The sequence below is a fragment of the Papaver somniferum genome, chromosome 9, assembly GCF_003573695.1.
Source record: "Papaver somniferum cultivar HN1 chromosome 9, ASM357369v1, whole genome shotgun sequence".
Lineage (NCBI taxonomy): Eukaryota > Viridiplantae > Streptophyta > Magnoliopsida > Ranunculales > Papaveraceae > Papaver > Papaver somniferum.
The window spans coordinates 134134312-134161569 of NC_039366.1; the positions used below are offsets into that span (position 1 = coordinate 134134312).

Here is a 27258-nt window from a genome sequence, read left to right on the forward strand (position 1 = left end):
CAGGATTTCACTACTTTTAATATTATAGTGGTTCAGTCATTAACTCTAGACAATATAGCTCAAACAAAAGAAGTTGTGACTCTAATTCTTTGCCAAAAATAGATTTCACATTATTTATAAGTTGTAAGCATGATGCATCAAAAGTAATTTAAACTAAGCATGCGACATCAGACAAAATAACAAGTAATTAATAGAAATCATAAAACAATTAAATCTATGCAAAAAGTCAATAAAATAATTAATTCATTTACCACAATCATGAAAAGTTGCTTCCTCCGTTGTCCCACACTACAAAAATGTCGAATTTTAGTCACAGGCTTCTTGCCACGGATTCTTATTAGTCGTGGCTAATGATGACGTATTGCCACGACTTGGCTAAGCGCGTGGCAATAGATCATTCATTTGCCACGGCTTGTAGGGTATCTGCTACGGGCTTACAATAGTAAGTTATGAACATATCTATGGCATTTTAGTCACGGCAGAGTAAGTCGTGGGAACTAGTGGGCTTTTGCTACACCTTGTCGTGGCTATATATGGAACGAACTGCCCATATTATAAGCGCCAAAATTTGGCCCACGTTTTTAATTGAAAGATAAAGTAAGCCTTCCCCAGTCCCCCCTTCTCTCCTTCTTCTACTCCCACTACCTTCGACCTGAAACCACCATATAGTTCTTTTCCTTTTCCGTGGTCAGAAAATCCTTAACCTACTTCAATGCTTCATCTTCTACTCCATTGTTCCAATCCTACAAAAGAATCATTCCCACTTTGTTCTCAATTTTTCATTTTTAAACCCTAACTGGTGTTCCCCCCTAAAAACCATCAAAATTGAACCAATCGTTTCGAGTTTCCTCATCTCTTCTTCATTTTCTTCTTGAACGAAAACTTGATAAGATTATATTACGAATCCTAGATACTAAAATTTCATATGGGTAAAGGATTCCGAAAACTCTAGATTGTTCCATTTTTATGTTTGGCAATTTAATTTGATGATTTTCAAGTTATTTTGAATTTAATCGGTATTAGTTTAATTTTCTCAATAAAGATTGGTGGGATTTGGTAATTGCTGGATTTGATTTTAAAGGCAGAAGAGAAGAAGGTCGATGGTGTTGGTTCTTCTTAAATTTCTTCAGAAAAATATGAAGAACATCGTAAAGATTAGGGGGATGAGTTTTCTAGAGAAATTACAGGTATGGGGTTTTCATTTATTTTTGCGTACCATCTACTGTATGTACTCATGGGTTATTGTTATGATTTATGCAATTTGAATGCTGATCTTTTTTTGTTGTGTTTTCCTTTTTGCTTTACATTGATAGTGGATATACAGTTATTTCTGGAGATGATTCTTTGAAACTTTAGGAACAACAGTACTTCCATTGTAATATGCTGTCGTCTGAGTTGGCATCACCATGTAGTACTTTGTCAATTTACCTCCTTTTTGTTTTCAAATTTTATTTCCTGTTTATTTTTACCATTACCTTTTTCCTATTATTGTAATCTTATTATTTACAGTAATGTCTTTCAGGATCAAACAATTCATATTCATAGACTTTTGTTGCTTACTAGCATTCTGCATATGCAATATCATGGGTGAGAGATACACTCCTTGTTTTTTGTCTCTATTGAATTAAAAACATATACAAATGGAATTAGCAGTCACTCAAATCGATTGAGCTGCCTTGCAATAGGTTGTGAAGCCGAAACAGTCAGACTGACAAGGTACAAATGTTGTTCTTTTATTAAGTCCAATTACTCCAAGGGTCTCAGATACAAAAATTTTGATGCCTCCAATAATCTTCATCTACACTTATGTATGATCTTGAGCTGGTAGGAGAATCGTGATACAGGCATACCCCTGCTTCTGAATGTCTGTTTGCATCAAAGTTGTTAGGAGAACATTTAGGGGGTCAGAAGTAAGGTCAATCAGTTTTGTGTCAAAGAAGTACTTTGCTGCAGTAGATCATACCTACATAACTCAAGAGTGTGGATCCAGTCTAGATGATAGGGACAATCAGTTGTTGCTTATATCAGTTGGTGGAAAGCGGGTGTTAACTTCCTGGCTTCTTTAGTATAGGTCTACAGACAAGGAAAAAACACTTGTCAATGAGCTAAGCTACTAGTGGAAGTTTAAAATAGATCTAAACTGCAGTCAGAAATACTCTCTTCAATGTCCTTCCAGTGGCTGTCCACCAACATGCCATCAAGGTTTTTCATCTTTTGACAATTATATACTTGTGATCCTTTTGTACATATCCAAGGTATGTATGTAATCTATGGACACATGTTTGGTTATAGTCGTACTTTAATCTTCTCTAGATTGATTTTATTTCCGCATCAAAAAACATGTCGTTTTCCCTGTATTGCCTCTTAAGTCTCAACTCGTATCAGCATTATTTTATTTTTTGCAGAGTACGTACACCTGGTGCATCTGTTGCAACAAACATATATTTCAGCCGTGTTCAACTTGCAACTCTCTCGTGTGATACATTAATTCACCCTTTCAAAAAATATATATGCCTCTCAAAGTAAATAAAGTGGTTCTTCAGTCTTACACTTCATTCAGAAGAAGGAATCAGAAATTCCTTAGTACAAGTTCCAAACTTTTTAGATTTTTGTTCCAATAGAAAATACTAGTTCTCATTCTAAGTTGGCGTATATACTGATTTTGATTGGTGGTTTTAGACTGCTGGCCGAGTGTCGGACAAGTCTTGAGGGTATACTTTGGGGGACAAAAGAATTATTGTTGCATGCAAATAAATTGTTGGTTCTTCTCTAGCTATTGATGGTCCCGTTCAAGGTAGATATACTCATCTTCTATGTATTTCAATGTTGTAAGTTTTTGGTATTCCAGATTTATGTTCTCTAGGATATTCAAGTAGTCATTAAAGTTTCCTTTTATAATTGAGGTATGTAAGGATACAAATGCTACCTTTAAACCCATAAGGCTACAACTTTCGGACTTGGAGAGATCACAGAGAACTTTGATTGTCTTAATCCATGGTTTCAGTGCTTTCAGATTTCACTGGAGGTTCATATTTTTATTTTTCATTTCCTTAAAATTGCTTATGGATGAGTAAATATATGCAGACTATTTGAACGTAGAAGAGCGCATCTCTATTTACAGAGCTTCAATGAATTTATGGGAGCCAATGCTATCGCTGATTCTTTCTGATTTTGCTATGAAAAAATTGCAACTTCTAGAGTTTGTTCTGAAGTCATAACTTAACATCACCTTATCTATAAATAGATGGATTAGTTTTTGGTTAGTGATTGACTCATTGTACCTACTTACTGTTTAAGGACTGATTTTGGTTGTATAATCTTGTAATGTATAGTTCAGGTATGCCAGTTACCATGTGAGCAGACGCAGCATACCAAAGTTTGCTAACAATTACAAAGTGTATGTTGTAGACTTATCGGGATTTGGTTGGAGTGACATCATGAAGTGGTATAGAAAGGGTTGAATGCATTTTACTGATTACGGCTACTTCCATGGTAAGCTCAGGTGGCAGATAAGGTGGTTGATCTTTATCTTTTTATGCTAAAATGCGAAGTGAAGATTTCATGTATTCCCCTTTATATCCTCGATTCAAGGTTAAAGACAAAAGGGATGTATGTCTTATTAGTACTTCTTAAAGTTCAGGGGAAAATGTTAATCTTGTTTTCAGTGCATATTCACACCTGAAACTGTTCTAATTCTAGTACCGTATGTCAAGTCATGTTTTTGTTTTGTTTCATGTCGAATTGACGATTATGTAATTTGACAGCTTAATAATTTATATTTGAATCTTCTGGATGTATTTGATTTTCTATAATGAATGAACTTAAGCTCTTAATATTTTTCATGCTTGACTATTGGTGAATGATTTTTGTATGAAGTGTCGGCACTTTCTAAAAATCAAACTGTGGAAAGCCATAATAAACAGAATGTATAATAAAAACTTTGAAGTCACCTTTAAATCAAACTGTGGAAAGCCATAATAAACAGAATGTATAATAAAAACTTTGAAGTCACCTTTTGCCACGGCTATGATCGTGGCAAGAATGAAAAATCATGGCACACATGTGTACTAAATTGTGACGACCGTCATCGGTAGCAAATGATCCTGTGCCATTTGCCACATCAAAAGAACCGTGCAGAGATCGTGGCTAGTACAATTAGCCACTGGACTATTTGTTACGACAGACCATCCGTGGCTAGATATCTTTTGCCACGGAAATATGGTCACTTGCCACGAGTCTTGGGCGTAACTAAAACTCAGTATTTTCGTAGTGCCAGTGATGGGTTTAATTCATCATATTGGAAACACACTCAAAATTTAATTTCATTGCTCAAAAGTGTTTACAAAGATGAATATTAATATAAATAGAGATTTGCAACACTAGAAAGACGTCACAAATAAACTATACTCCAACATTGTCGCAAAAACACTGTTGCAAAGGGAAGAAAATGTGACAGTCAATCAACGTTTGTCTTTGACTGTCAACTGTTCTTATCCTTCTTCTCCTTCACCTGCTGAAACTCGCTATGTAGCTGTTTATGGGTGAAAACTATTTCTGTCGGTTTTGGTAATTTGGGGTGTGTGAATGATAAATGAATCTAAACCCTAAACAAATGCACTGCACGGGAGTGCTTGTGATTCGAGAAATAAATCTGTACAATTCTGGCCTAAACCAAGAAATGGTCGTTCCAGATTTGCTTCGGTCACAAAGTGAAGGAGATGGGGTTGATCTTAGGGAGGGAAGCGAAGAAGGTGTTGAGATTGTGAAGGTGTTGGCTGTGTATGACTTGTATCAGAAAGCTGAACTGGCTTGCAGAATGTAAGCTATCAGTTATGGTATTTTTGGATACGATTGTATCAACACTTGGTTTCTGTTTTGTTGTCTTGTTTGGAAATAGGGAGGATAACCTATTTATACAAGTCATGGCGCCTAACCCACGTTTCTCATGGGAAGTGGAGGAAGTGGAGTGATCGAGTAGTGGAGTCATGGTAATTGTCACACGATCAGGTAAATCCCACTTCTCCCATCATCACTAACCGTCCATGACTTCCTGACACGTTCTTATGATGGCGTGTTGTGCGCTGCACGCTGTAAACCGCCATACCAATACCCCAGTAAGTATCCCCTAGTTTGTGACATGATTAATGTCTCGAGTGTGTGTATTATGGGACCCACAAAAGGTAGCATGTGATGCTAGATTAAATAACTAAGTTATTTAGGAAGTCGATATTTATAAAATATCATGTGTATTCTATGCATGTAATGCATCGAATATATTCAGCACGTATGAAGCATCGCTATTTAAGGCTTAACGGAGTAAGTTGAGGAAAATAACATCACGTCCATCCATCTTCGAGTGATCGTTTGGAGGCTGTACATGTAAGCCCTGACTTGGACGATCACTCTGTGTGGAAGAGTGGTGGACGGTGATCGTGGTGATACCTCACTGGTCGCCTAACTCCTGTCTTAGGCTGTCCTTCCAGGCTGGTGAAGTTAGACGGACGAGATGGCTTGCGACCCACATCTACGACCGTCGGATTAGGGTTTAGGAGGTGCTCGAACACCAACCTTTAGCTTGGTCGAATCCAAGCATGTGACACGTTTTTGGCGGGGCCGATTGGGAATGCGTGTAGACGGCATGCTGGTGTAGGTGTCTGTACCTCACGGTCCCATGGAGATGCGATCTAAGCCACTCAATTTGTCTGTCAAAGAGGAGTGGTTGAGATCGATTTGCGACAGAAATCCCATGCCGGAAAGGAATTGAAGACCACACATCGTGCCTACTTCGGGTGCGCGTTTTGAGACGACCAACCATGGTCGGTCTTGGCCGATCAGTCAGGCGTACAGTCGGCAGGCCCGTGTACACGTCCGTACCTCATTTTCCCGTGAAGATGTGATCTAAGCCACTCAATTTGTCCGGAAAAGTTGAGTGGTCGAGATCGATTTGCTATTGAAAACGCGTGGCCGTGCCTAGTTTGGGCGCAAAAATCAAGACGACCAACCATAGTTGGTCTAGACCGATTAATCATGTATGTAGGCGGTCCCACGATGATTATGTTGACATGCTATGGGCCCTTTGAATCTACATCTACACCCTCCGTCTATACCTGCGAAGATGGATGATTGTGACTGATTTGCGACACATGTGATGTGCCGCAAACCCTAATTAGGGTTTCACATCCACGTTGCTTTGGCTGGACCAATTGGCAAGCCACGCTTCTCCTTTGGGGAGTCCGACCATGTGGGGACTACATTGGGCTGGTGGTGAACGCGCCAATACCTGCCTGGTGGCTATGGGTCCGATCTAAGCCATCCAATCATGCCTGTGAAATTGGATGGTCGTGATCAATTTGGGACCTTTAGTGGAATTTCCTGCGACCCTCAATTCTTCACGCTGACACAACTTCGGACAATCGTATATTGCAATCTGGTCATGTTAAGGAAGAGTCGATCATGCATGTAGGAAGAAGGTCCGTCAGTGTACACCACGGCGCTTGTTCGACCGGCTTTGGGATGATCCACGCCGTCCAACCACGCCGGTGAAGTTGGACGGACGTGATGAGCTTGAGACTGCCATATGCGGCCTTTGTTTGTACGATTCCTCTAAGATACTCCTTACCAGTCTGGACATCCAACTTCAAGCTGGTGTTCGGTGGTAGTTTGGGAGGCATGGTAGGTATTCGACCGACCAGGGCATAAGTGGGCCCGCTGGTGGTCATTAATGTAGTAGCCTGCTCCTGCTGAGGATCGTCTAGGCTGGTTAAATCATACGACCAACTTGCGTGGTCGTGGTTGTTTCTGAGACTGATATGGTCAGTCCAGATTCAAATATGCTTAATCGGGCTAGTATAACACACCGAGAGTTGTAGCCTGTACAGGTATTTCGTGCATGCCTCATTAGTGACACTTGGAGATTCGTGTTACTCTGCTGAGAGTAACACTCAGTCGTCATACCGCACCAATAATGAGAGTTCAGTGGGAACAACACAGGAAATACAAGGCTGGTCATGATGCCATAAATTCATAGGGTACATGGGATTGTTGCTACATGCTCCATTATAAGTAAATTAGCGAAGTGAAGAAGTATTCATCATTTTATCAGTGGATTTATCCTTTGCAGGATATCAACATATAATTTTATCTTTTATAATTTTAGCCTTAAATGAAAATCCACATCAACATTAAGTCCCCTGCCTAGCGCATAATGGTTACACTATTGTGGGGTAGGCATGAGATGGTGATAAATTTGTATACTGAAATGATTAAGCTAAAGTAAATACGCATTTACCGCATATATAGATATCGTCAGGTGCTGTCTGGCTGGTCGAACCTGATTAGGGTTGTGGGGGAAGCATGACTTGGTCAGGTGAGTCGATTCCCTTTGGTTTCCTCCGCACATATCTGGACCGCTTCTTGGACTGGGTGTACTCCCTTCCATTATACGAAGGCTTCTCTCAAATATATCCGATAAGCATTGTTGATATTTATCCCAAATTAGTAGCCTTTATAGGTGGCAAGTGAAGACTCCCTTTCTCCCTGGATTCTGTTGGCTCGTGAAATATAAAGAAAATTCTAAGGACTCCTCCTATCACAGAATCGTTTTCTTCTATGTTCCAGGTACTGCTCCGCGCTTATCTGATCTTCTGATCGATCAACAATAATGATGATTTTTTTTTTTGTAACCATAACTTCTTCTTCTTCACAGTTTATCATGGAGGTGATCGGTGATGATCACTCTGTAACTTCTCCAGAAAAAAGTTTCGAAGTCAATAAGCTTGAGGAGGCTGGTGCACATGAGGAGGTAATGGCTAAAATTGATCTCCCACTCCGTGAAGTCGGTCGTGCTATACAAGGGATGTCCATTCTGCACCTGCGTATTACCAGGGGACGTATCTGTGCGCTTTCAGCTGCAATCGATATGGAGGAGCAATGGAGGCGCGATGAAGCATTGCGAGAACCAACAAGCGCGAGAGCTGAGAGATTTGCAGCACGGCTAAAGAGGCGGAGGTTTGAACACAAACGGCCTCTCGATGAAGATAAATGTGATTATCCAATCCATGATGGCGTGATAATCCTCGATTCTGACACAGACGAACCTGAGTGTCTGAAAGTACTCAACACAATTCCTAACGCTGTCATGGATCTTGAGGAAGATGTGGAAGTTGTCTCTGTTGATGTTGTTGAGGCGGATAGCGTTGCTGCATAAATATCCAAACCGGAAGCTGAGGCAGATCCGGAGGAAGAAGCAGTAGCGGTCCACGAGGCGATGGTGTTGAAGCAGGTCCTAGCGGTGGTGTAGGCGCGGTCGACCTTCTTGATGGCTAAACCTCTTTGCTTCTTTTTCTCTTTTCAAATATATTACTGTAATTTGTGTACATCTTCCTTGTACTCAGTGGCGGCTGAGTTCAAGATCTTCTTCTTTTGTTTGCTTGTTTGAATAAAGGTTTTTATGTTATCATCTTTCGTAAGACTACATCTGAACCTTTTCAGGCACAATGGTGTGCCTTCATATGTATGTGATTTTTCATGACAAAAGAAATAATGCCATAATGGAATACCACGGACATGTATGTGCTCCTGACGTGAGATCTCCCTGGTCTTGCTGGGATAAATGTCCCAAAGCATCTTCTTTTCTGCACATATTCTTGACTTCTTACGAAATGTTTGCTTAGGGTTTCCTTCATGGCTTGCTCTAGTGGGTTGATTTAGGCTGACTCAGGATTTTGTGTCTTCCTTTAGGGGGTAAAGAAGTTCTTAGATGGAAATAATATTTCAATTAACTTGAAAATTGAACATTGAAACCCTAATTATGAATGCAAGTATTGCAATCATTTTCTGGAGGAATTACAAATATGGTATGAAAAGGTAATTGTATAAGAAACACGCTGGAGGAAATAGCACAACGTTTTTTTTTTAAAGTGTGGAGGAAGCTGGAAAGTGGTAGCACAACGTCTTAAGTATGTTAGGGTTTGAGCCATTGTGAGTGAATTGTTACGCCTTCCATCTTGTCAGCGTTGATGAGCTTACAGTAGCCGCCTAGGATAACATCTGCTACCAGGTATGGTTCATCCTCTCTTTCGGTGGGCGAGTCAGGTGGAGTGGTCATTTTCACTGTCATGCTCCCAGCCTTGAATGTAGTCATCTTCGTCACCAGATCTCCAATTCCAAATGGGTTTGGGCGTGCAGATACTTGGACCTTATCCTTATCGTCTTTGATCGAGACAACCTCTAAGCTCTTTATAAAACGTTTGAAGGGGCCGGCCTCCCATTCACATCTCCTAGCCGGGGTTGGTTTGTTGGTTGGAACCAGTCCCCAGGACTTGTCAGAGTGAGGAGTGATTGGTTGCAAAAAGGGTTGCATGGTGAGACTTACTTGAGCTCGGAACCTCTTAATGTATGCTGATGGGATCTCTCCAGGAAGTTGTGTCACGTTGGCAATCTGCAGGTGCGGTAACAGACAGTCTTCAGATCCGGACGACTTGTTGGAGATTCTTTCGGGTATTGTATCCGGTAGAGGACAAGCTCCTAGCGTTGCCTTGTTGTCATGTATCCAAGAGCGTCCTAGGACCATGTCATAATTGGCATGCTCTTTGACTGTGTAGAATCTTGCTTGCGTCGAGGCATCACCCAATTTGGCTTCAAGATCGATGTATCCATATGCATCTCCAAGTTCTACCTCCAGATTCTTAATCACAGTTGGTCTGCGAGTGGCTTCTTGCTTTGAAATCCTTGCTGCCTTCAAGGTCTTGACAGTGATGATGTTGAATTCAGAGACCGTATCAATCAATGTGCTATCGAACTCAACATCCTTCAAACGAGCGACGGTTAGGAGTCCCCAGTTTCCCTTGCTTGCATCTTCCAGTAAAGACTAAGGTTTCGAGACCGCTTCCTTTTCTAGATACAAATGCTTGCCTGAGACAACGCGGTTGAGGGCTGCAAATATGTCCTGACGCTGCGCCTTGGAGAAATATAAAATCTCGCACAAACGTTCCATTATAGATTGTACAGTCTTGCGAACAGAATCCCCGAAAATCATGCAGTTCCTGATAGGGAGAGGATCTCTATTAACACCTTCGTTTCCAAGATGGAGTTCTCCTGCCTCTATCTTTTCTTTGAAGATTTTTTTCATCCCGTTGCAGTCTTTGGTCGGATGATGGACAAACCTATGGTAGCGGCAGTACTTGGGGTCCACCATGTATTTCTCAATTGGCGGGCGTCTGATAGGAGGCAGCTTGATAGCATCATCTTGAATCCATGCCTCCAAGAGTTCCGTTACTTCACTCATGGGGAATGGGAAGCCCGCATCTTCGGTGTCTTGTGCAGGAGTCTTTCCTGTTCCTTTTTGAGACGAGGTCGTGTGTGCTGGAGCCGCATGCTTGGGTTGTCGTTCCGTTGCTGGAGCTTTCCTTTTTCCTCCTTTGCCTACCACGCTCACAGAAGGACCGGTATTGTATTGCTTGTTCGTGAGACGCCTGCTTCCTCGACTCTCACGTGGATCTTCGTTTCGAACAACCCTGGTTCTCTCTAGCAATGCTGGGGCAGTTGTGGATGAACGCTTGGCATCTTCATGGAGTTCGGAGAACGTCTGAAACCCAGTTCTCCAGTAAAGCGCGGTATATGGGTATCATCCCGTTGATGCACAGTTCTACCAACTGGCGTTCCGTGATGTTCGGATCATGACAATATAGTGCTTGAGTTCTGAACCTCTTGACGAAGTCGTTCGGATGTTCGTTGTTCCGCTGAGAGACTCTCCCCAGATATGAAAAGGTAATTTGCTCGGACACGAAGAAGTAATTTTTATAGAAAGCGTTGACCATCTCGTCCCAATTGGATATGCTGTTAGGCGCGATGCTGTTATACTAGGTGTACGCCCTCCCCGTAAGTGATTTCGAGAATTCTTTCATACGGAGAACACGATTGTATTCATGCTCTCCCAAAGATTCTAAGAATCGAGGGATGTGTTCATGAGCGTTACAAGTACCATCGTATAGGGAGAACTGAGGAGAGGTGTATCCTCTTGGAAGAGGAATTCGTTGCACATCTTGAGGGTACGGCGACTGATGTTGGTGCGCCTCCATCATGTTTCTTTTGCCTCGGTTTTGGAGAAGTCGTTCCAGGTCTTCACGCGTGATGAAGTTGGATGGCCGGTCCATCTCCCTTGGGCGTTCAGGAGAAACACGATCTTCTTCGATCATGTGGGTCTGAGTGGAAACGCCTGCTCTGGATGTATTGAAGGCATCCCTTGCTGGCTCCATGGGTCGCCGTGAGTCTTGTGGAAATCTTCAGTTAAGGTATTAAGAAAAGTGAGTACCTCTTTCTGAGTTGCAGCCATATCCGTTTGAGTCTTAGAAAGAGATTTCTGCCTCTCCATCAAGTCTGCGATGGTAATAGGAGATGGTCCTCCTCTTTCTCCTCCGGCTCCTCGTCCTGATGAAGGAGTGGAAGTTGTTGCTCTGGTGATCGCCTGAGGCGTTACACTTGAGGCGGTGCCAGGATTTGCGGATGCTCTGGCTCTGGTGATAGGAGGCGTTACGCTTACTGGGACCTCTCCTGCTCCGCTGGCATTGGTAGTAGAAGAGACGACTCCATGAGATGTATTGACTACAGTAGCTCCACTAACAGGTACATCAATATTGAGAGTGTTATCTGCACTAGCTCCGTCAGAATTGATTGTTAATCCTGACCTAAGTTCTACCATTTTGAAACAGGTTGATGATTGAATTGAATCTAAGATCTACCCCTTCGAAATTGATAAAATTGAATCATATTTTGAAGAAATTGACTTTACAACCGAGATATTAACCTCCCAATATGGTCGCCAATTGTTATGGGTGAAAACTATTTCTGCCGGTTTTGGTAATTTGGGGTGTGTGAATGAGAAATGAATTTAAACCCTAAAAAAATGCACTGCACGGGAGTGCTTGTGATTCGAGAAATCAATTTGTAAATTCTGGCCTAAACCAAGAAATGGCCGTTCCAGACTTGGTTCGGTCACAAAGTGAAGGAGCTGGGGTTGATCTTAGGGAGGGAAGCGAAGAAGGTGTTGAGATTGTGAAGGTGTTGGCTGTGTATGACTTGTCTCAAAAAACTGAATTGTCTTGCAGAATGTAAGCTACCAGTTCTGGTGTTTGGATACGATTATATCAACACTTGGTTTCTGTTTTGTTATCTTGTTCGGAAATAGGGAGGAGAACCTATTTATACAAGTCATTGCGCCTAACCTACGTTTCTCATGGGAAGTGGATGAAGTGGAGTGATCGAGTAGTGGAATCGTGGTAATTGTCACACGATCAGGTAAAGCCCACTTCTCCCATCATCACTAACCGTCCATGACTTCCTGACACGTTCTTATGATGGCGCGTTATGCGCTGCACGCTGTAAACCGCCAGACCAATACCCCAGTAAGTATCCCCCAGTTTGTGACATGATTAATGTCTCGAGTGTGTGGATCATGGGACCCACAAAAGGTAGCATGTGATGGTAGACTAAATAACTAAGTTATTTAGGAAGTCGATATTTATGAAATATCGTGTGTATTCTATGCATGTAATGCATCGAATATATTCAACACGTATGAAGCATCGCTATTTAAGGCATAACGGAGTAAGTCGCAGAAAATAGCATCACGTCCAGCCATCTTCGAGTGATCGTTTGGAGGCTGTACAGGTAAGCCCTGACTTGGCTGATCACTCTGTGTGGAAGAGTGGTGGACTGTGATCGTGGTGATACCTCACTGGTCGCCTAACTCCTGCCTTAGGCTGTCCGTCCAAGCTGGTGAAGTTGGACGGACGAGATGGCTAGCGACCCACATCTGCGACCGTCGGATTAGGGTTTAGGAGGTGCTTGAACACCAACCTTTAGCTTGGTCGAATCCAAGCATGGGACACGTTTTTGGCAGGGCCGATTGGGCATGTTGGTGTAGGTGTCTGTACCTCACTGTCCCATGGAGATGCGATCTAAGCCACTCAATTTGTATAACAAACAGGAGTGGTTGAGATCGATTTGCGACAGAAATCCCTTGCCGCAAAGGAATTGAAGACCGCACGTCGTGCCTACTTCGGGTGCGCGTTTCGAGACGACCAACCATGGTCGGTCTTGGCCGATCAATCAGGCATGCAGTCGGCAGGCCCGTCTACACGTCTATTGAAAACGCGCGGCCATGCCTAGTTTGGGCGCACAAATCGAGACGACCAACCATAGTTGGTCTTGACCGATTAGTCATGTCTGTAGGCGGGCCCACGATGATTGTGTTGACATGCTCTGGGCCCTTTGAATCTACATCTACACCCTCCGTCTATACCTGCGAAGATGGATAGTTGAGACTGATTTGCGACACATGTGATGTGCCGCAAACCCTAATTAGGGTTTCACGTCCACGCTGCTTTGGCTGGACGAATTGGCAATCCACGCTTCTCCTTTGGGGAGGCCGACCATGTGGGGCCCACGTTGGGCTGGTGGTGAACCGCCAATATCTTCCTGGTGGCTATGGGTCCGATCTAAGCCATCCAATCATGCTGGTGAAATTGGATGGTCGTGATCAATTTGGGACCTTTAGTGGAATTTCCTGCGACCCTCAATTCTTCACGCTGACACAACTTCGGACAATCGTATATTGCAATCTGGTCAGGTTAAGGAAGAGTCGGTCATGCAGGTCGGAAGAAGGTCTGCCGGTGTACACCACGGCGCTTGTTCGACCGGCTTTGGGCTGATCTACGCCGTCCAACCACGCCGGTGAAGTTGGACGGACGTGATGAACTTGAGACTGCCATAGGCGACCTTTGTTTGTACGATTCCTCTAAGCTGCTCCATACCAGTCTAGACATCCAACTTCAGGCTGGTGTTCGGTGGTAGTTTGGGAGGCATGGTAGGTATTCGACCGACCAGGGCATAAATGGGCCCGCTGGTGGTCATTAATGTAGTAGCATGCTCCTGCTGAGGATCGTCTAGGCTGGTTAAATCATACGGCCAACTTGCGTGGCCATGATTGTTTCTGAGATTTATATGGTCAGTACAGATTCAAATATGCTTAATCGGGCTAGTATAACACACCGAGAGTTGTAGCCTGTACAGGTATTTCGTGCATGCCTCATTAGTGACACTTGGAGATTCGTGTTACTCTGTTGAGAGTAACACTCAGTCGTCATGCCGCACCAATAATGAGAGTTCAGTGGGAACAACACATGAAATACAAGGATGGTCATGATGCCATAAATTCATAGGGTACATAGGATTGTTGCTACATGCTCCAGTCTAAGTAAATTAGCGAAGTGAAGAAGTATTCATCATTTTATCAGTGGCTTTATCCTTTGCAGGATATCAGCGCATAATTTTGGCTTTTACAATTTTAGTCTTAAATGAAAATCCACCATCAACAACAACTTTGTTCTTAGCTCTGCAGCGTACCCAACTCTTCCTTCCCTCTCTGTGACATCCCAACAGCTTAAATAATCCCACAGTCTCTTCAATCCCATAACAATTAATCCAAATAATTTTCATGCAGTCACGGAAATAAAAATATTTTCCCTTTTTTACTTCTACACGGCTTTTGCTGCTGTCGGATATCTTCTACACGCTGTCACCTTCTGTCGAACTCCAGCAAACTCGTGAAAACACTCACTTGCCACACTCAGTCTCAACCAAATCCCGAGCTATCTTCACGTAGATAATCACTTGCCCTGTTTTGATCCAACCGAAGAATCATCCCTTAATTATAGAATCTAAAGCAGTTACCACCTTCTGTTGACCGTGACAGCTCGTCCTCAAACAAATTCGGCAAGAAAATCTCACCAAATCTGCTCGAGCTTAATGCAGAAAATCCTACCATGCACGTACTCACCATTTCCTTATTTCCGACGAAATAGCCCAAGTTAATCTGTTTAAACAGACATACCAACCATGTTTAATAAAAACATGATATTCTATACTAGTTCCAGCTATTTAATCTCCTTCAAACCCGTCCAGAAATCGATTCACAAACATCGCAGGTGAGAACTTCTTTTCCCGCCAAAATTAGAATTTGAATAATGAAGATGGTGTCCCCTTAACCAAACCGTGGGTGCCTTTAGCATATGCGGTGATCTGGGGTGTGAATATCAGGTGATTGCCCCTTAGTAAATGAGGTGCCCCTTATCCAAATTAGGGTTCCGTTTAGCAGTTGTCCTCTGGTGGTGCGCCGAGTAAACTTTCGAACCGAATTTTCCAAAAATGTTTATTTCGCAAAAGTACCTACAAACACAGAAAACACTATAATCAGTACAATATCAAGTACCAACAATACAGAAAATTAAGAACAACTTAGACACAAAAATGTGTCTATCACCTACTACAAACTAACTTCGGTCTGGATTGTAGTTGAACCCCAATCAATCTTACACTGATCCAAGGTACAGTTGCGCTCCTTACGTCTCTGATCCCAGCAGGATACTACGCACTTGATTCCCTTAGTTGATCTCACCCACAACTAAGAGTTGCTACGACCCAAAGTCGATGACTTTAATAAACAAATCTGTCTCACACAGAAAAGTCTACGGGAATAGATAAATTTGTCTCCCACAGAAATACCTAAGAGTTTTGTTCCGTTTTTTGATAAATCAAGGTGAACAGGAACCAATTGATATACCAGACTTATATTCCCGAAGAACAGCGTAGAAATCTCAATCACCTCACAATAATCTTAATCGACTAGCGAAACAAGATATTGTGGAATCACAAACGATGAGATGAAGGTGTTTGTGACTACTTTTATATCTTGCCTATCGGAGATATAAATCTCAAGCCAATCTTACGATTGCACTCAATCACGATAGAAACAACAAGATCAGACCACGCAACTACAAAGAAAATAGTTGGGTCTGGCTTCACAATCCCAATGAAGTCTTTAAGTCGTTAACCTACAGGGTCTCGAGAGAAACCTAAGGTTAAAGGAGAATCAACTCTAGCTTACACAACTAGTATCACACAGGAGGTATGGGGATTAGTTTCCCAGTTGCTAGAGTTCTCCTTTATATAGGCTCCAAATCAGGGTTTGCAATCTAAGTTACCTTGGTAACAAAGCATTCAATATTCACCGTTAGATGAAAACCTAATTATATTCAAGCTAATATCTTTCAACTGTTAGATCAAACTTAGCTTGTTATACACAAATGAAATGTAACTTCGTTTAGGTTTAAGTAATCGTACCTAAACGTGTACACTTAGTTGGTTCAACAATAGTTAACCAATGGTTATCCATATGAGCACTTTCATATCAACCTTATTCATCTTCACTATAACTAGTTCAAATGACTCAAATGAACTAGTTAGAGAGTTTTTCAATTGCTTAGATCTCATAGAAGTATACAAGACACAAGCGAAGCAAAATCAGTTTTGATTCACTCGAATCGATTCATGAACATTATAGCCACGGTTTTCGAAGATTGCATTCCTTAATATATATATAAATGTTTTAGTTCATGAATAAACTGTAGTGATATACACTACAAATTAGTACAGAAACAACTCGGAATCTCTAAGGATAGAGATTAGACTTGGGAGAGAAGAGAATTTGGGGGAGAAAACCAGATTTAGATTAACAAATTTTTCATGACTCTGAATGAGTCAATTACATGCTTTATAAACCACACACAATGCACACAAGGGAGGCACGTGCGGGAGACACTACTCGACAACTGAAAAACTAACCCCACTAGCAGGGGTGCCCTAGAAGAATAAAACAGGTGGCCTTTAGCAAACATAGGCTAACACATAAACAAACAAGGGGGTTTATGAAAAATCCCTCTCCTTATGAAGATTCTTGCCCTCAAGAATCAGTTTTGGAAACTGCAATTCCATATAATGCTTGTCCTCCCAAGTAGCTTCATCAACAACAATTCCTTCCCACTAGAGAAGAATTTGAGGCACAACTTGGGAATTCTTCTTTATCACCCTAGTATTCAGTACCTACAATGACTTCATCTTGAGTTCTCCTTCTTTAGTTGTGGCTGGCAGGTTTGTTTGTGGCATAACTCCAACCCCTAACTTAGGTTTGAGCTGAGACACATGGAATGTTGGGTGAATCTTTGACCCTTCTGGTAACTTCAACCTGTATGCCACTTTTCCAACCTTCTCTTCTATTTTATAAGGTCCAAAAAATTTAGCATAGAGTTTTAAATTTCTCCTCACCTGAACTGAGGACTGTCTGTAAGGCTGTAAGCGCAAATACACCCAATCTCCCACCTCAAATGACCTTTTTGACCTCTTTTTGTCAGCTTGATTCTTGATTTTGTGTTGTGCCATCTCCAGAGCCTCTTTCAGCAGTGACTTCATGTCTTGCCTCTGTTCAAGATAGTTATCCACTTCAGCACTAACTCCCTGCTTTGAGGTAGAGATTCCAAACTGGGGAGGAGCATATCCAAACAAGGCTTCAAAAGAGGAGAGTTTTAGGCTTGTATGATAGCTAGAGTTATACCACCATTGAGCCATGGATATCGATGACACCCATTTGCTTGGCTTGAATCTGTTCATGCATCTTAGATATGACTTTAGGCAGGCATTTACCCTTTCAGTCTGCCCATCAGTCTGAGGATGATAGGCAGTACTTAAGTGTAATGTTGTTCCCAATCTAGTAAATAGGGCCTGCCAAAAGTTACTCACAAATACAACATCTCTATCTGAAATTATGGATTTAGGGAGACCATGCATTTTGCAAATATTGTCCATATATACCTTGGCTACAGATGATGATGTGTAAGGATGACTTAATGCTAAAAAATGGCTGAACTTTGTAAATTTGTCTACCACCACCAATATTACTTCCCTTCCTTCAGACTTTGGCAAACCAGTTATGAAGTCCATGCTAATATGCTCCCATGCTTCTCCTGCTACTGGAAGTGGCTGCAGCAAGCCAGCTGGTGCAGTATTGAAACCCTTGTGTTGCTGACGGACTTCACAAGTGCTCAGCACCTCCTTAATGTCATTTTTCATTCCTGCCCAGAACAAGTAGAGTTTGGCCCTTTGGTAGGTAGCTTGAATTCCAGAATGTCCACCTATGCATGAAGAGTGACTTGAGTAAATGACTTTCTGCCTTAGACCTCCTCCTTGGACAATGTAGATTCTGCCCTTATACCTTAGTAACCCATGTTGATAAGTAAAATCACTCTCCTTGGGTTCTTGCAAGGTGAGCTGTGGAATCATATTCTCAACAACCTGGTCATTTTTGTAGCTTTCTTGTACCTCCATCAACCAATTTGGCTTCAAAAGAGTTAAGCTCTGACAATGGGACTCTCCCTCCAACTGTACTCTTGATAGTGCATCAACGACCAAGTTTTCAGAACCCTTTTTGTACTTCGGCTCATAGTCATATCCCAATAGTTTGGCTAACCATTTCTGTTGCAGTAAAGAATGCACCCTATGCTCCATGAAGTATCTGATGCTTTGATGGTCAGTGTAAATAATAAACTTGTTGCCCAATAAATAGGACCTCCACTTATTCACTGCCATCACCACTGCCATTAGCTCTTTTTCATATATTGACATATCTAGAAACCTTGGTCCCGTGCCTTTGTTGTAGTAAGCTATGGATCTACCCTCTTGCATCAAAACTGCCCCTACTCCAGTGTCACAGGCATAAGTGGAAAGCTCAAATGGTTTGTTAAAGTCTAGTAATACCAGTATTGGGGTGGTTGTAACTGCCTTCTTGAGTCTCTCAAAGGCCTCTTGAGCTGAGTTGTTCCATTGGAAGCTGTTCTTCTTCAATAATTCTGTAAGTGTGTAGATGGGGAAAAACGATTTGCTGGTTTTTAAGAAATTAAGGAGAGGACCGTACGGAGGAGACTCCTCGAACCGAGCGAAATGTTAAACCTCACACAGATGCATCGCTGCGAAGGGGGTGATTTAGATTCGAGAGATCAATCTGTAGTACTCTAGCCTAAATCAAGACAATGACCGTTCCAGAATAAATTCGGTCACAAGAGAGGATGGGTTGATCTGTATGAGGGAAGATGAGAAATGTATGGAATCAATGGTAATCAAAGATTGTGGGTGTGTGAATTCTGAAGACGATAAGCTCTGAGTGATTGAAATTTCTCAATTGAGAGTAGTTGCTCAATTGATGAGTTGATGATCTTGTGTTGTCAGTTTTATGTGAGATTGATGATACTGATGATGATTCAATCATGATTCAGAGAATTATTTATATTGCTGGAATTGTAGACACCATGATTCCATGAAGTGTGACAGTTGATAGAATCAAGGAGTGGGGAAGTGGAGATCGTGTTTGAAACCAGTTGCTCAACGTGTGGAGACTTGGTCGATTTTCCACCCACTACCTCGTGAATTCCTTCAACTGATTGCACGACTTGCTCACATTCCATCGTGTGTTTGAACACACGTGCCGTAGACCGCCAGACCAAAATCCTAAGTGATATCCCCCCAAGTGACACGATTGACGTCTCGTGGTTTGTTAGTCAATTGATGACTTCGTGGTTTGATGGGACGATGAGTCCATCTATTCGTTGAGTTGAACATGATGTTATGAAACTCGTGAATTGAACATGTCATGAGACAGAGGTATAGTTCTTAAGATGAAGTGAGCAAGTATTGCTCATTCGGTGGATCGTTGAATATTGATTGTTGTACCAATATTCCTTGGTTTAAACAAATATTTATCATCTGAGCAAGTATTTCTCATGAATTGTTGAATATTTGATCGTCTGAGCATGTGTTGCTCGTCTGATGGATTATTGACAGCGTACCAAAAATATTAATTAGAATACCGGTCGTTGAACCGAGCATAATTAATAAAATTAATGACCATGAGGTCGTCATAAAAGAATCTGGAATGATGATCCTTGGATTCAGAAACCCTAATTTGATCAATTGATGATCAATTCATGGTTCGTCAGAATTTCAACCATGGGACGAATGAGGGAGCGACTACATGGGACCGTGGATCAACCATGTAGTGTCCATATGCTCACGTGAGCAAATACGAAGAAATACTGAAGAGTTGACGATTTGTTGGTGAAATAATGAGTAAATGCTGGTTTAATCATTTATTCGAAAATGCTCGTCTGAGCCTTAGGTGAGAAAGCCTAATTAATTATGACGAGGCGAGGGACCGACCATGGAGTCATGAAACCGGCCCTGGGTTGTCCCGTGACCGCCTGACGATCACTCCATGAAAATCCAAAGTGTTTGGGAGAGTTTTGGACCTAATACGAGCAATTGTGCAAATTAGGTCAAAACTGTGAAAATTGATGGGACCGGCTTCCGTGAGACAAAGAGCCAATCTTGGTCGGCCAAGATAGCGTGCTTGTGTCCCCAAGGCGTCCGCGTCTCAGTCCTGAGAATTTTGATATTTTCTGGCGTGCAATTGAGCATCCATTCGAGAAAATATGCCAAAATTAGGGTTTCGACGAAACTGAGGAAAACACCATGAGATGATGAAAAATAATTATAAAATAAGGAATGAGGAGGCGTGGGACCGCGTGGTTAAGGCTTGGTCGGCCGTTCGTCACCACGGTCCCGTGGTGCCTTTTCCTTAATTTTATAATATTTTGATGATTTTATGAAAAATTCATGAATTTTGAGAAATTTGATGAATTTTGGGAGTTTCCATGAATTAAAGGAGTTTTCATGAGTTCAAGGAAGCAAAAGATATTAAAATAATAAAACAAGGGTGTGTGGGACCGTGGAAGGCATAGCCGGCCGGCTAGGGCCTGGTCCCACGAGTTTCCCTAATTTTATAATGATTTTATGAAAAATTCATGAATTTTGAGAAATTTGATGAATTTAGGGAGTTTCCATGAATTGAAGGAGTTTTCATGAGTTCAAGGAAGCAAAAATATTAAAATAATAAAAAACAAGGGTGTGTGGGACCGTGGAAGGCATGGTCGGCCGGCTAGGGCCCGGTCCCACGAGTTTTCCTAATTTTTTAATTTTTTAGGTATTTTGATGATTTGAGGGAATTTTTCCTAATTTGAGAGAAATACCATGAAATCAAGAAATTTGATGAATTCAAGGAAAACTAATAATAAAATAATAAAACAAAGGGGTGTGTGGGACCGGCTAGGGCATGGCCGGCCGGCCAAGGCCCGGTCCGACAAGTTTTCATAATTTATTTTATTTTATTATTATTTGATGATTTGTGCAAAATACCATGAAATCAAGGAGTTTTTTCATGAAATTAGAGAAATAATAATAATAATAAAATAATAAGGAACCATGGGTGTGGGGACGGTTGGGACCAAGGCATGGCCGGTTGGCCAATGGTCACGCCCCACACTCCTTTCCTTAATTTTATATTATTTTTTATGGATTTATGGAAGTACCATGAAACCGAGGAGTTTCCTCAAGACGAAGGAGATTTGATAAAATGAGAGAGTTTTCATCAAATCATGGAAAATAATAAAAATGCATTAAAAATATAAAACTGGCGTGGGATTGACCACGACACGGTCGGTCGGTCGTGTGTCCGTGCTCCCAGCACCCTGGTCAATAGTTTAATTATTTATTATTTTCTTCTCTATTTTGCATAGGTTCATCGTTTCGTTGTATTTTTGAAATACTCGTTCGTGCAGTGACCGTTAGTGTATCATCGTTGAATACACCTTCACCATTTGAATCGGGGCTTACTTAGAGGTAGCTCAGACGCCCGGTTGTTGATTATTTATTACTAATTGTGGAATTCAGTGGAGAATAATTCACAAAACTAAGTACTAAGATGTTTATTATTAATTCATAGGATCAGCTGAGGATTCGACTACGAATTCAGAATAATAAAGTGAGCATTACCATTCCATGGGATTGTAGATTCGACCATAGAATCGGAGTAATTAAGATTTATCTATTACCATTTATGAGACCAGTTGTGGATTCGATCATGAAATCAGAGTAATGAGATAATATATTTATTGCTATTCTATGAGATCAAGCCGTGGATTCGATCATAGAATCATAACAATTGTTATTGCCATTCCATGGGACCAGTCGTGGATTCGGCCATGGAATAGGAGCAATTGTAATTAGGAATAATTAGCTTTGTGTCTTTATACTAGCAGAGCAAGCTGTCTAGGAGCATTAATTATCCCGATATGATCTTGCCGGTAAGTCATATCCTTTATATAGTCAGGGTAAACTTGTTGTTTGTTCCTGAAGACGTTATCGCTCTATACTAGCAGAGAAAGCTGTCTAGGAGCCGTCCATCACGTGATGCTATATAGAAATAATCACTGAAAGTATTCAGTATTCCTGAGATATGCCGTTGTCCGGTCATGAGACTACATATCCACATGTACTCTGAGAGAAAGTACTCTCCGTTGAGAATTCAATGAGAGAGCCGTGTCTCGATACTCACGTCTAATTGCTGAATCAGATCTTCGTATAATTATGAGTTTACAATTTTATCCTTTGTCGAAAATCCACCATCTACAAAGTGGTTTAGCAATAACCCCATAATTCCTTACAAACTTTCTATAATAACCTGTTAATCCCAGAAGACCCTTTAAATCCTTGACAGTTTTTGGAGTAGGCCACTTGATCATGCTGTCAATTTTTGTTGGGTCTGCAGCTACTCCTTCCCCTGAAATAATGTGCCCCAAGTATTCTAATTGATCTTGACCAAAGGAACATTTACTGATCTTTGCAAATAGTGAGTGGTCCTTGAGAGTTGCTAGTGTAAGCTGTAGATGTTGTAAGTGAGACTCCATGTTGAGGCTGTAGACCAATATGTCATCAAAGAAAACCAGGATAAACTTCCTTAAGTAAGGCCTGAACACATCATTCATAAGTGTTTGAAAACTGGCTGGGGCATTTGTCAGCCCAAAAGGCATGACTAAGAACTCATATTGTCCATGGTGTGTCTTAAATGTTGTTTTCTGAGTATCAGCTGGATAAACCCTTATTTGATGGTACCCGCCCTCAAATCTATCTTGGTGAAGACCTTAGCACCTTTCAGCTCATCCAAAATCTCTTCAATAACATGAATGGGGTATTTGTCCTTAACAGTTAACTCATTCACCTTCCTGTAGTCTACACAAAATCTCCAGCTGCCATCCTTATTTTTATCTAATAATATAGGTGAAGAGAAAGGGTTGTTACTAGGTTTAATCACTACAGACTTCAGCATTTCTTGCACCAACTTCTCAACAACTTCTTTTTGGACATATAGTATTCTATAGGGTCTCTGATTTGGAGGTGTGGCATTAGGGTGTAAGGGTATGTGGTGGTCATGGAACCTTTGAGGGGGTAAAGAAGTAGGTTCTTGAAATATGCTAGAATAGGTTGAGAGTAGAGGTTTAAGAACTTCAGGTGTTTGTGGATGTATCTCCTCAGCTGTGATGCAGAACAACTGTCCCATAACCCATGAGTATTCTTCTTGATGAACTTATGGCATGCTTTAGCAGTCATAGCAAAAATCCTTGCTTCCATCTTTCATGAATGAGATAGTTAGTTTAGTAAAATCAAACTGAATGGGGCTGACATTTCTCATCCAGTCTACTCCTAGAACCATATCACAACCACCCAAGGATAAGAGCCTTACATCTGAAGTAAATTGATGGCCATGCATACTCCAAGAGAACTGTGGGCATTTAGCATCACTAAGTACCTTATTACCATCAGCCACATCAACTGGGAGAGAAGCTGTGGGCTCAATCAAGGTTCCACTCAGTCTTTCCACTTCAGGGTCTAAGAAACTGTGGGTACTCCCACTATCAAGCAGAATGGTAAATCTTCTCTTATTCCTAGTGAGCCCTTGAATTTTGATAGTATTATGAGACACATTTCCAGAGAGAGCATGTAAAGATATTTCTACCTCTTCTTCCAGTTCTTGGATCAGTGGAGCACTTTCCGGTGAATTACCTTCAGAGCTAGCGGCCTCTTCTTCTTCTCCCACCAGCATGTAAAGTTGTTGTTTAATACATTGTGGCCCTTCTGGAATACTTCATCACAATTATAGCAGAGTCCTTTCTCCCTTCTTGCCCTCATCTCAGCATATGTTAACTCCTTAATGGTGGGAAATTGTGGGCTCAAACTCCCTCTTGGAGAAGGTGAATTTGATTTAGGGGTAGTGACAGAGCTTCTAGAACTGCTTCCACCCAATGTGAGTGGAGAAATTTTGGAAACAAACTTAGCCTTCTTAGCTGTTTTTTCAAGCAAGGCTTCCTGCATCCTAGCCAAATAGATTGCCTGATTCAGAGAGGATTGAGAGTGCATTTGAACTGTCATTCTAATCTCCTCCTTTAATCCACTGATGAAGCTAGATGTGAAATATGACTCAGTTAAATATGGGTTCTTAGCTAACATGAGGGCCTTAAGTTCCTCAAATAGTTCTTGATACTCAAGTACAGTACCCTATTGAAACAATTTATTGAATTCTCCCACTATGTCATCATGACCAAGCTCCTGAAATCTAAAATTCACATCAGTGCAAAACTCTTTCCACAATATCAATTCCTTATTCACTTGGTAATCCTGGTACCACACATCAGCTTTACCATCTAGATATAGGGAAGCCAACGTTACCTTCTGCTCCTCATCCATAACATGTAACTGAAAGAACTTATTGCATTTTCTAATCCAAGACATAGGGTTATTCCCATCAAATCTAGGAAACTCTATCTTTGGTTTATGAGAATGTGAAACGGGATTAATGAGTATATGTCTGTCACCTTCAGCTTCAGGACCTTTTCCACCAGTTTGGGTTGTTCGATTGAATGGGGTGTCTAGCAATCCTTCACCAGATCTGTGTTGATTTAGGATCTTAGCCTCCAATGAAGCCATCTGAGTCTCAAACAAACTCCCCAGACTTGATAGTAGCGATAAAGACTGCTGAGATTCATCCATATTCTTGCTCAATTCTTTAAAACCTTCACTCTGCTCTTTAGATAATTCATTAACCCTTTTGTTGAGGGCGTCAAATTCCTTTTGGGTTACCATAATTACACAGGAACACTCGAGACCGAGTGCTCTGATACCAATTGTAGTGATCTACACTACAAATTAGTACAGAAACAACTCGGAATCTCTAAGGATAAAGATTAGACTTGGGAGAGAAGAGAATTTGGGGGAGAAAAGCAGATTTAGATTAAAAAAAAATTCATGACTCTGAATGAGTCAATTACAGGCTTTATCAACCACACACAATGCACACAAGGGAGGCACGTGCGGGAGACACTACTCGACAACTGAAAAACTAACCCCACTAGCAGGGGTGCGCTAGAAGAATAAAACAGGTGGCCTTTAGCAAACAGAGGCTAACACATAAACACACAAGGGGGTTTATGACACAAACCTAACCTACCTAAGTATGCGAACAGGTACGCGTACTTAAGTAACCGGATTGAGTTTGTTTTCAATTCCAAACTCCATCAGAAATTCACGGACGTGAACTTTCCACCAGTTGCGTACGGGTACGCATACTGTCCCGGATTTCCAACAACCGCCAGTACGCGTACGGGTACGCATACTTTGGGTTCCCGGTTTTGGACTTTTACACAAATGTGAAAACACACTATGCTTATATCCAAATATGGTTACACGTTCTAAACTCTCACTTCAATCATTGAAACTTTCTTAGAGGATGTTATATAGTTGTTATTCACAAACTATTTTTCATCAAAGCGATTTTCAAGTTATTGAAATATTCAACATAACTTTCGTCACGAGTAAAGATGAACTTGGCCAAAACGAAAGCTTACCAACACATATTTCGAGAAATAGATAAGCGAGATAAACTTGTCTCGAAATAGCAAATGTGTATAATCGAAGTATATATAGCAATGCGACTTTTGTCTCAAGATAGGAGATAAAATAGATAGACTTTTGAGTGATAGATAAGTGAAGGTCTCCACATACCTTTTTGTCGATGAAGTTCTAATAGTTCCTTGAGTAGTTCTTCTTCTTTGCATGATGAACGTCATGGAGTCTAGAGCTCAACTACATTTACTATCCTAGTCCGAGACTTAGCTATAAGTAGACTAGAAATCAAGACTTATAGTTTTGGCAACTAAACTTGACAAAGAAGCTTGAGATAGCAACGCTTGCGAGTTCGACGGTGCAGTGCTCTAACAATCTTCCCCTTGTCAATTTTAATGACAAAACTATCAATACATATAGAATACAAAATAAATAAACTTTGCAGCTTCTCATCCACATGTTTGATCTCCTTGGTTATTCAAAATTACTCGAAATCTTTGTCACTTCCAAGTACTCCAATGATTCCAAAGATATTCAATTCAACATCATCGTTGTTGAAGATCCGTATCCATAACAATGAGAAAACAAAATCTCTCAATCATTGCTATACAGTGTCATAGTATTATTACACATCATCAAAGTTCAATTGTATCACAACTTCGACAACAACACTATGGTGATATGTATCACTCCCCCTTAGTCAATACTTCATCTCACATGGAAACCACTCCCCCTTACATAATGATCCGAAAACCACATGTATTTGTAGTGTGAACTACACATTAATTCTCCCCATTTTTGTCAATAAAATTGGCAAAGATACGAAAACTAGTGGGATCCTAATGAAATTTCCATAGAGACACTTCATGACCAAAAGAAAGTACATATCAACTTTTTAGATGCAATCATTTAGCCGAAACTAAATGAATTCATCAAGGAGTTTATAAAGATACAAGATAACCACTATAATATTCCACGGCCGTACTCCTCACAAAGATTTGGCAATTAAGCACAAGTTCAATTAAGAACTCTCCCCCCATAAAATGTCATTCCCGAAAGAACAACAAGAGCGACCTTTCTTTCACAAGAAAATAAGGATTTCTTTGGATATTAACAAATCACATGAAACATAAATTTGTATCCAAAAAAACTCAATTAAATTAACCACAAGAGAACCCATGATTAATTTAATCGTAAATGCTCAGTAAGAGAACATACGGAGCGCACGATATTTACATAAAAAATATGGATCAGGGAAGATCAATACTGCAGAATAAACAAAGACTCATTCTATTCTTTATCAGCATTTGCACAATGACATATAATAGACATAATCTTTGTAGAAAAAAGCTCATCCTATCTTCCATCAATATTTGCATAATGACATAATAGGCTTATCTTTTGTTTGTCAAAAGTTCATTCAATCTTTTATCAATACTTGCATATCGACATATGAAAGACTTAACTTTTGACCATGTATGGGACAATCATAGTTCACGGACGTAAACAGACATATCCCATAACAAGTTGCAATATATAAAACCATAAAGATTAATACTGCACAATTATCTTCCAAATAAACTT

At 40.9% G+C, this 27258-nt stretch overlaps 1 long non-coding RNA gene across 4 annotated transcripts; it reads left to right on the forward strand.

Annotated features, from left to right (window-relative positions):
• Nucleotides 1-628: 628 nt before the first annotated feature.
• LOC113309114 lies at nucleotides 629-3797 on the forward strand. Of its 4 annotated transcripts, XR_003340331.1 has the most exons (3): nucleotides 629-1187; nucleotides 1314-1408; nucleotides 1523-3797. It is a non-coding gene; the product is annotated as an uncharacterized LOC113309114 (long non-coding RNA). The 4 variants fall into 4 exon arrangements; XR_003340330.1 differs by having other exon boundaries at nucleotides 629-1408; XR_003340328.1 differs by having other exon boundaries at nucleotides 1314-3797.
• Nucleotides 3798-27258: the final 23461 nt, after the last annotated feature.